This window comes from Xiphophorus hellerii, unplaced genomic scaffold, assembly GCF_003331165.1.
Source record: "Xiphophorus hellerii strain 12219 unplaced genomic scaffold, Xiphophorus_hellerii-4.1 PGA_scaffold_72__1_contigs__length_338794, whole genome shotgun sequence".
NCBI classification, from domain to species: domain Eukaryota; kingdom Metazoa; phylum Chordata; class Actinopteri; order Cyprinodontiformes; family Poeciliidae; genus Xiphophorus; species Xiphophorus hellerii.
Window position 1 is genome coordinate 210,120 of NW_022587647.1, and position 9,601 is coordinate 219,720.

At 36.9% G+C, this 9,601-nt stretch overlaps 1 long non-coding RNA gene across 1 annotated transcript; it reads right to left on the reverse strand.

Annotated features, from left to right (window-relative positions):
- Window positions 1-4,979: 4,979 nt before the first annotated feature.
- Window positions 4,980-5,402, reverse strand: LOC116716588 (uncharacterized). Its single transcript, XR_004338551.1, has 2 exons — window positions 5,235-5,402; window positions 4,980-5,151 (listed from the first exon to the last, which is right to left on the reverse strand). It is a non-coding gene; the product is annotated as an uncharacterized LOC116716588 (long non-coding RNA).
- Between the last annotated feature and the right edge of the window lie 4,199 nt (window positions 5,403-9,601).

Consider the following 9,601-nt stretch of genomic DNA (forward strand, 5'->3'; position numbering starts at 1 on the left):
AGGTGCAAAGAGCCCATAGAAGTAGCGAGCATGTTACCTTGTACAGTGCGCATGCTCACTGAGCATTGTCGTTGTAGTCAGCTGGTGGTTGTCATTCTGGCGAAAAGTGGAGAAAAATATCAAGTGAAACGGAGCAAAAGCCGAACGGATTGAAATATTTTACAGAAACGACAGTAGGTGTCGCTGTTTTCGCTTTATAACTAACAGTGGCGCTTAATTTTATTTAAAATTAGAACAAGTTGATCGTTTCTCCGCAGGTGGAGCGCTCGGATGGAGGCAGAGCCGGAGGACCAGGAGGAGGAAGAGGCGGCTGCCGCCATGCTGTGGTCCATCCAGGAGGCTCTGGAGAGGCAGACCCAGCAGATCGGAGCGTCGGCCTGCGGGGCCACAGCGGTGGTGGACGTCCTGAAGGCCCTCGGAGTGGATGTTGCGCCGGAAGAAGCTGACCGCTGCGTCCAAACCCGCCTGAGGGATATATTATGGGATGTTGGTGCGTGAAGAATAGTTTTTGACATGTTTGCCAGCGAAATGATGTGCAGCTGTTCATTTCTATTGAGACTAGAACGGATAGCAGTGACAGAAAATGTATTTTTTTGTCATCATTTTCTGTATTTAAAAGCTGTTGATTGTGTTGGAGTACAGAGAGTAGAATGTAAATGTGCAAGTTGTAATTTGTAAATAATTTGAAGGGATCTGGATGAATAAACTTTATGTTCAGGTCTTAATTGAGTTACTCGTTACAATCCTAAACAAGTGGGTTTTTAGTGGAGATTTAAAGGAAGTCAGTGTTTCAGCTGTTTTACAGTTTTCTGGAAGTTTGTTCCAAATTTGTGGTGAACAGATGCTGAAAGCTGCTTCTCCTCGTTTGGTTCTGGTTCTGGGGATGCAGAGCAGACCAGAACCGGAAGACCTGAGAGGTCTGGAAGGTTGATACAACAACAGCAGATCTTTAATGTATTGAGCCGTTCAGTGATTTGTAAACTAACAACGGTATTTTAAAGTCTATTCTTTGAGCTACAGGTAGCCAGTGTAGGGACTATAAAACTGGTGTTATGTGCTCTGTCTTCCTGGTTTTAAGATTTTTTTTCTTTGGCTTTTGGCACAATCTGAGAGGTTTCACTTTGTTTTATTGTGTCTGTATGTATTTTATGTTTCAATCTTTTCTATTTTATAATCGCATTGTATTTTATGATTGTGTATAGCACTTTGGTCCTGTCGGTGTATAAAGTGCTTCATAAATAAAGTTGGTATGGTATGGTATGGTATATTCTTAAATATTGAAGCCACACCTCCTCCTTTTTTATGTTTTCTATTCTCACTTAAGAAATTGTAGTTAGGAGGCGCTGATTCAATTAGTACGATCGGTTCATTATTGTCATTCAACCATGTTTCTGTCAGAAACATAACATTGATATTATGCTCAGTGATGAAATCATTAATTAATAGAGCTTTAGCACAGAGAGATGTGGTATTTAAAAGAGTTTAAATGTTTAAGTTTAAGTGAGTTGGAGGCCAAAGGTTCTTCAGTCTGAGGTTTGAATTAGGTCTGCTGTATTTTATATTTCTGTTTTTTTGTAAAAGGTTTTTGTAGCGATCTGGACAGGTAATGTCCTGTTCTGCAGTGCCGGGGGGCCAGACGGGTGTAAAGATAATTTTCTGGACCCGGACTCAGACCTCAGAGACGCAGAGTGATGGATCCTCTGGGGAGTCAGAGGCAGGAGGCTTAAATGAAGTGAGCTCTGCTACTTGAGCGCTGAGGATTAGAACAAGCAGAAACTGTTATTAGTGGTTTATTGTGTTGCTGAGCAGAAACTTGGTGCAGCTTTGGCTATTTTATAAAAGTCTTTATAGATAAAACTGAATCTGATCAACTTGAAAATCTTTATTAATTTAATGAAATAGTAATGGAAAAAAAATCTTGAAATGTTTAAACATAAATAATCTTTAAACTGAAATGTGAACTGGTTGTTATTTTCCATTTATTTCCTGGTAGTGATGATCAGCTCTCTCCTTCCTTCTTCTCTCTGCAGGTTCTGATCTCTGTGAAGTAGAGAATGGTCTCCGTGTCCTGCTGATCCTCAGAGGTTGAAGCTGCAGCAGTTTGAGTCTAAAGAGACTCTGACTGGATCATGATGATGACCTCTGACCTCCAAGGTTTTCCTCCCGTTTATTTTCTCGTGTCTGTCATTTATTGTTTGTCTCTTTGGATCAATAAAGATCCAGTTCAAACTGGGCTCCATTTAGAGCAGGCATGTCCAAAGTCCGGCCCGGGGGCCAATCACGGCCCGCGGTCAGATTTCATACGGCCCGCAGCTTCGGTCTCATAATGTATTATTTATGGCCCGCCTGCACTGTGAAACAGAATAAATAAATCATAAAACTTGAAACTGTAATTCCTCCTTTCACCAAATGGTGGCAGCACCACTTTAATACTATCAGTCTCTGCCTCCGTGCAGCAAACCCCTCTCCACTCATTTCTGCCATGGCCACTGCAAAGAAAACAAGGAAAGTTGACAGTGAGGGCCGCCGCTTTCAAGAGAGATGGGAATTACAATACTTCTTTTCTGAAAATCAAGGCAATTGTGCTTGTCTAATTTGTAATGAGACGGTTGCCTTGTTTAAGGATTTTGACGTAAAGAGACACTACCAGACTAAACATGCTAACACATACAACAAGCTAACAGGGAGTGACCGTGCTGAAAAACTGAAGCAGCTCCAAGCTGCACTGGCATCACAACAGCGATTTCTTTGGGCCTGAGTCAAAAGAAAATACCACCAAAGCAAGCTACGATGTTAATGTTAACAGCTAAACATGGCAAACCTTTTACTGAAGATACATTTATCAAAACTGTGTTTTGAAAATGGTGGAGAACATTTGCCCTGAGAAGAAGCAAGAATTTGCAAATGTTTGCCTGGCACGTAACAGTGTGGCACTGAGAGTTGAGGACATGAAACTGAGTGTTTTGAACGGTAACGTCTGTCACTATCAGCAGCGAAAAGCCAAAAGAACATTTATGCACTTGGATTTATGGCACTTATTTTTATTAAACTCTTGAGTAAGATTTGGTTATGAACCTGTAGATGAAAACTATTAATTTCTGAAAGATATTGTAAATGACAAGAGCAAAATTCACTTGTTTTAAGATTTAATAATAACAGACAACTTTGCATTACTTATAACACCTGTTTAAAATGTTCTTGAGGCAAAGATATTTTTAAACTCATGTAAATTTAAGGTATTTCAAAAGCAGAATTTGTGTTTTTAGAGTTGTTCTCATCTGCCTGACTGGCTTATATTTGGTTTTTTTGTCATTTGAAAAATAAAGATAATTGTAACAATGAAAATTGTTTTATAAGTGCATGACACTTTTGTAGTTAAAAAATGTCCGAACAAACTATTGGCCCCGGGCATCTTGACTTTATCAAATCTGGCCCTCTTTGCAAAAAGTTTGGACACCCCTGATTTAGAGGCTTCACGGAGTTTTGATCTGAACTGGATTCAACTGGAAAGTTGATCTTTTTTCTCTCTGATTCATTTTCATCCTGGAACCAGAAATGGTCTGAGAATGGAAACATGGGAGCCATTTTCAGTTCAGCTTTGAAGCCATGGAAGCCACTTCAAACCTCTTTTCTCTGCTGCTTCGTCCTTCTGTTGACATGAAAATGTTCCTCAAAGCTCCACAGATAAAAAGATGCTTCACTGGAAACTGCAGCGAAACTTCAGCTTCCATCAGAGAAACCAGTTTAACCAGTTTAGAACTGGATGTCCTACAGAAACTCTGATCTTAGAGCAGTTTTCAGGAACATGTGGAACCTGGAAAAAAAAGATTTTATATATTTTATGTTCATTGTAAAAGCTAAATCTTGGAAGTTTTACGTCATCATTGATTCTCAGCTTTAATTTCTCTCAGTTTGTTTTGGTTTTTACTTTTTTAACTCCATATTTCATGTTTTGAGTTTTCTAGAGAACTTCGGGCTCTTTACTGTGATTTTACTGATTTATTCAAACCTCAGAGAATCACTGGGATAATGTGCTGATTGGTTCATGTTTGATTTTCATAATTCTTCTAATGTAATGTGGGTTGCTGGATGTTTAACGACCAAATAAAGTTTTTAAAAAATCTTTGTGTATTTTTTATGCAGCTGACTGTGTACACATATAATAAATAAATAAACTTGTCTTGTACATTCTGCGTCTTCTTCTCACACTTTTTGCCTGAGAGGAGAGTCTCTCCCTCAACCTAGGTACCCTTAGTTTAAACTTTAAGGTTTAAAGAGCTGTTGCTCTTTTTGCTTCAGCGATTAAATATTCCTTTTCTTTCCTTCTTTCTGTGCAACCATGAAAGCTGTGATCCCACCCGGCCCGGCTCAGTTGTTACCTGGTACCAGGAGAAGTTGGTTCTGATGCACCATACATCTGAAATAAAGTTGCTTGTCGCAGCCTTTCGTTCCAAAAAAGCAAAAAATAAAAACTCCAATAAAGGCTGTGGGTGGTAACAGGCGGTTTGGGATCTGTACGCACTTTGACTCGATTCATTTATTGTAAAAGTAGAAATAAAGGTCTTGTAACTTAGTTGAAATGAAAAATAATCTCAATTTAATGTTTGAAGGTGTAAACAAGTGTTCAAAAAAAAAAAAATCATTCTACCAAACCTCCCGTCCACACCAGACATCCACCAAACAATCCACCCAGCACCCGGTGTGTTTTGGTGGGAGGGTCTAACAATTAACAACGTAAATTAAACAATTCCAAATATAAAAATTAATTACAAATTTTGATTCTAAATTAACTTAAATATATTCCAACTACCCAAAGAACAAAACAAAATTGGTAGAAATTATAAACTACAAAACCTTAGCATAAATGGCCACGACAGTTGCTCCTAAAGTCATCAGTTGGACCTGTCTGGTTCTTCATCTGGTCTCTGTCATGTTGTTTTGAACTCTCCGAACCCACATGCAAAGACTCTCTCAGGAGATCAGATTAAAGATTTATTTACAAAAGACAATTGGTGTGTAATGCAGGAGCGTCTGATCAGGAGCGGACCGGTGTGATCGAACAGCTGGTAGGTGGGCGTAACTCGTCAGGGAGCTCAGCGGATGGAACTGCAAATCCCGTACTTCGCATGGAGTGTCCAGACAACAGGGAGCCTAGGAATCACAGAAAGGTACAGGACAGGTAAGCGTGCGAAACAGACTGGATATCTTTCTAGAGATCTCAGGACCAGATGTACCACAAAGGCGACAACACTTTGGCGACGAAGTGCCGGGAACCCGCTCCTAATATGCTCCCGCTGATGATCCACAGGTGTGCCGAAACACACCTGTGGAGAGGGTGTGTGAATACGGCAGCGAGCTCTCGAACGCCACCTAGAAGGAAACCAGAGGAACTGCTGAAGCCGCAGATCCTGACAGTCTCTGGTAGTTCAGGCAAGATGAAGAAGTTCCAATAGGTTCCAAATCTCATTATTTCTCAAGCAAATGATGCTGAGGGGTGCTGGTCAGGTCCTGAAACTGTTTAAACGGACCTGGGTGGTGCACAGAATGGAAAATTGGTGAAGTACAAAAAGAAGTGCTCATTTGACCAAACTTGATTCGTATTCTCCCTCCAACCCTCTGCAGGTCCCCGCCATGTTTGGTGGTCCTAGCCCATTCCTTTCATGTAGCTGCCATAGACTCCCGTTCATTTTTCGACCTAGTCAAAGTCTGGCTAGGAACGTCTTATCGAGCTGGGACTTAACCCTAACTTCAGTGGCCTCTTACCTCAACCAGGTTTCAACACATTTTGATTTGTTTTTTAGCTCAATTTTTTAAATAAATCAGCTGAGCTTTAAAAACTCGTCTGAGTTTCTGTTGAATGAAGGAGCTTTGCCTCAATGCTGCTCGGCTCACCAGGAATTGGCCTTAAAAGTAAATGTTTAAACAGATTTTCTCTCCTTTTACTTTTTAAGGAGTAAAAGGAACAGATGAACTCATGTTCCTTCATGTTTATTGGAATAAACATGAGTTCATTCCAATAAACTCATGTTATTGGAATGAACTCAGCTCAGCTTTAAAAAGTCATCTCAGTGATAACTGTTGGATGATGGAGTTTTATCTTAATGCTTCTCTGAAGGGGCTTGAATTTGGTTTTAAAAGTCTGATATTTTAACCAAGTTTTATTTTGTTTTATTTGTCTTTTCAAACTCTGTTTTGAAGACAGAAATCACAGCTCAGCTTCTGATTTCATTGTTGAGCTCCTGCTAGGTGCCAGAAATGTGTATTATCACGGTTCTGAACATCAGAAATGGACTTTAAAAAACCCAGAATGCATTGCATGGTGGGGCTTCATATTTTAGCTTCTAGTTCAGCTGTTTTTGCTGCAACCCCTAACAAACCATATACTGTTTTCATCAAAATGAACTCCTCTATCAAACTAGATGACTTAGAATGAATTTGGAAACTTGTAGAAAATCAGCACCATGAGTCAGAATAGGGTGTTTATTGTTGAACTGTTGCCTGCTGCGAGCTTCAACACGAAAAAGAAAAACCTCCTGCTGGCTGCTTTGGGTAAGTACCCTTACCTATTAATGTGGTCATGGAGTTACAACGGAGCATTCTAGAGGTCTTGCGGTGTATGATGGCACTAGAATGGCTCTTTGGTTTCGTTTCAGGGATGATGGTTTGAACCCCAGCAAGTGTCTAGAGATCTGGAAGGCAGCAGCTGGTCCAGGTTCTTCTTCCTTGGGACAATGGCTGGGTGATGATGACTTGGTATGACTGCTAATGCTCATCCTCCTGGTTAGCGTTATGACACGGGGAGCCATACCAATCTGGTGCAGAACTGCTGGTGCGCAGTTCATTTTGGCTAGCTTGATAAAGGTGAGTCGGTGCCCCACCAAGCAGACTCCCAGTACTCTACACAGACCAGCAGAGAATCAATCAATGCAGAGCATGCTGCATGTTAACCTTGCAGTGTTAACGGATAGCACGTGGGAAAGGTGACTCGGGAGTCTTGAATGCAGTCCAATCTTCTATAGCCTCACAAGCTAAACCAAGACCATTTTGGCAGCTTCCATGCAGAAAAGCATGATGCTCTTCTTTGTGTGTCACACATTGGTCTTTGCAGTACAACAGCCAGCTATTGGCTATAGCGAGATCCTTAATTAGTACCCTCAATTTCCATTTTTGCCACTTGTGTGGTAGCAACTCATAAGGTCAATTACACCCATCTTGGAGTTGTATATATGGACAATACTGGGTTGTGAGATGGTCACTTATTTCAGTTTGACGTCTTTGTGAGGTGTCTTCTTGCAGGGTTAGGTAATTATGCAAGTAGTGGCATGCTAACCCTGTGCCACTACCTTTTTTTTTTTTTTTTTACCAGAATACTGTTTGGATCAGATGCCTCCATGGGAACTTTGGGTTCTGCAATCACCCATTTTGGCTGTCCCCTGTAATGTTTTCTAGTCTACAACTAACATGTGGCAGTAAAATGACCTCATGTGGATGCCAGGTGATAGGAGGTTACGTTCCACATATATTTGTACATGGCCCCTTAAGTTACAGTTCTAAAATGTGAGCTCATGGTGGTGAGAAAATTGGAGTATAGGTTCATACAACTTTTCTTAAAGTGAATATCTTGTAGTTTTAACAAGTGTGCACATTTAAACCCTTCAATGCTGAAAACATAAATGTACTTTACTATTTTTTAAGGAATAGTACTGCTGTGCAAAACCTAACTTTAAGGTTTAAACTTTAAGGTTTAAACTTTAAGGTTAAACTTTAAACTTTAAGGTTTAAACTTTAAGGTTTAAACTTTAAGGTTTAAACTTTAAGGTTTAAACTTTAAGGTTTAAACTTTAAGGTTTAAACTTTAAGGTTTAAACTTTAAGGTTTAAACTTTAAGGTTTAAACTTTAAGGTTTAAACTTTAAGGTTTAAACTTTAAGGTTTAAACTTTAAGGTTTAAACTTTAAGGTTTAAACTTTAAGGTTTAAACTTTAAGGTTTAAACTTTAAGGTTTAAACTTTAAGGTTTAAACTTTAAGGTTTAAACTTTAAGGTTTAAACTTTAAGGTTTAAACTTTAAGGTTTAAACTTTAAGGTTTAAACTTTAAGGTTTAAACTTTAAGGTTTAAACTTTAAGGTTTAAACTTTAAGGTTTAAACTTTAAGGTTTAAACTTTAAGGTTTAAACTTTAAGGTTTAAACTTTAAGGTTTAAACTTTAAGGTTTAAACTTTAAGGTTTAAACTTTAAGGTTTAAACTTTAAGGTTTAAACTTTAAGGTTTAAACTTTAAGGTTTAAACTTTAAGGTTTAAACTTTAAGGTTTAAACTTTAAGGTTTAAACTTTAAGGTTTAAACTTTAAGGTTTAAACTTTAAGGTTTAAACTTTAAGGTTTAAACTTTAAGGTTTAAACTTTAAGGTTTAAACTTTAAGGTTTAAACTTTAAGGTTTAAACTTTAAGGTTTAAACTTTAAGGTTTAAACTTTAAGGTTTAAACTTTAAGGTTTAAACTTTAAGGTTTAAACTTTAAGGTTTAAACTTTAAGGTTTAAACTTTAAGGTTTAAACTTTAAGGTTTAAACTTTAAGGTTTAAACTTTAAGGTTTAAACTTTAAGGTTTAAACTTTAAGGTTTAAACTTTAAGGTTTAAACTTTAAGGTTTAAACTTTAAGGTTTAAACTTTAAGGTTTAAACTTTAAGGTTTAAACTTTAAGGTTTAAACTTTAAGGTTTAAACTTTAAGGTTTAAACTTTAAGGTTTAAACTTTAAGGTTTAAACTTTAAGGTTTAAACTTTAAGGTTTAAACTTTAAGGTTTAAACTTTAAGGTTTAAACTTTAAGGTTTAAACTTTAAGGTTTAAACTTTAAGGTTTAAACTTTAAGGTTTAAACTTTAAGGTTTAAACTTTAAGGTTTAAACTTTAAGGTTTAAACTTTAAGGTTTAAACTTTAAGGTTTAAACTTTAAGGTTTAAACTTTAAGGTTTAAACTTTAAGGTTTAAACTTTAAGGTTTAAACTTTAAGGTTTAAACTTTAAGGTTTAAACTTTAAGGTTTAAACTTTAAGGTTTAAACTTTAAGGTTTAAACTTTAAGGTTTAAACTTTAAGGTTTAAACTTTAAGGTTTAAACTTTAAGGTTTAAACTTTAAGGTTTAAACTTTAAGGTTTAAACTTTAAGGTTTAAACTTTAAGGTTTAAACTTTAAGGTTTAAACTTTAAGGTTTAAACTTTAAGGTTTAAACTTTAAGGTTTAAACTTTAAGGTTTAAACTTTAAGGTTTAAACTTTAAGGTTTAAACTTTAAGGTTTAAACTTTAAGGTTTAAACTTTAAGGTTTAAACTTTAAGGTTTAAACTTTAAGGTTTAAACTTTAAGGTTTAAACTTTAAGGTTTAAACTTTAAGGTTTAAACTTTAAGGTTTAAACTTTAAGGTTTAAACTTTAAGGTTTAAACTTTCGCATGCAGTACCTACCGTGGCCACCAGGGGCGCCGAAGAGCAATTTTTTTTTTTTTTTTCTTATCGATAAAATAATTTCTACATACATTATCAAATACTGTATATATTGTGAGCACAAATCACTTCATAGTGAAATTGTGTGTTTTTGATATGACAGGAAT